At 36.8% G+C, this 921-nt stretch overlaps 1 protein-coding gene and 1 non-coding gene across 3 annotated transcripts in view; both read left to right on the top strand.

Annotated features, from left to right (window-relative positions):
* Window positions 1-921, top strand: part of LOC106877595 (protein ANKUB1) — a 51,312-nt gene that overhangs the window by 15,096 nt on the left and 35,295 nt on the right. The window lies entirely within an intron of this gene.
* Window positions 178-281, top strand: LOC128248220 (U6 spliceosomal RNA). Its single transcript, XR_008264508.1, has one exon. It is a non-coding gene; the product is annotated as a U6 spliceosomal RNA (small nuclear RNA).

Here is a 921-nt window from a genome sequence, read left to right as displayed (position 1 = left end):
GGGGGGGGGGGGGCAGGAGCAATAAAAACTCTTTAAACATCCTTCTAGAAAACTTCATCGCCAAACGAACGTAGAAACATTTTTGGACTGATTTGAAACATTATTTTTTCATTATTTGATTTATCTGGTTTGATTGACGTAGAAATAACAACAACAACAACAACAACAATAATAATAATAATAATGGCAGTACATATTCTAAAACTGGAACGATACAGGGAAGATTAGCATGGCCCCTGCGCAAGGACGATACGCAAATTCGGGAAGCGTTCTATATTTTTCATGCAATAGAAAGTTTCTTGAAACTTTCAGAAGTCAAGAAATAATAGTGGTGACGACGATGACGATGAACGTTACCTTACAACAGTTTATGAGAGACCGGAATTTCCGAAAAACTCTGCTTGTAACAGCGAAAATGAAGCTGGACCTTTCAGGGATGTCCTCTCGCTCGGCAGTGGATCAGTAACGATACAGATTGACTACAGATGTCATCCTAATACAGCATCAGCAAATAATAGAGCAAAGAGGAAGAAGGGGACCAGCGAAGAAAACAGGATAATGATACAGTGTTATCAGAGACAGCTAGGATACTTAGGAAGATTACATCTAAGGTTACTTGTAACCTGATAGGAGGGTTCTTGGCATCTAAGGCAACTTGTTGTAGCCCGATGTTAGGATTCTTTTCTTTTCCAACAGGCTAATCTGTTGAGTGTATATGAATAATAATAATAATAATGATGATGATGATGATGATAATAATTATTATTATTCACATGCTTTCACTGCACTACCGAACGCACCTCTGTGCCTTGGGTATGTGTTGTGGCTTGTGGTGGTGCTCTTATTTTCACTGTAGTGCTATTTTCTGTATCCTATTATTATTATTATTATTATTATTATTATTATTATTATTATTCAGTA

Source organism: Octopus bimaculoides, chromosome 6 (genome assembly GCF_001194135.2).
Source record: "Octopus bimaculoides isolate UCB-OBI-ISO-001 chromosome 6, ASM119413v2, whole genome shotgun sequence".
Classification (NCBI taxonomy): Eukaryota; Metazoa; Mollusca; class Cephalopoda; order Octopoda; family Octopodidae; genus Octopus; species Octopus bimaculoides.
Note: the sequence above shows the minus strand (reverse complement) of the source record. Positions and strands in the feature narration are given on the sequence as shown.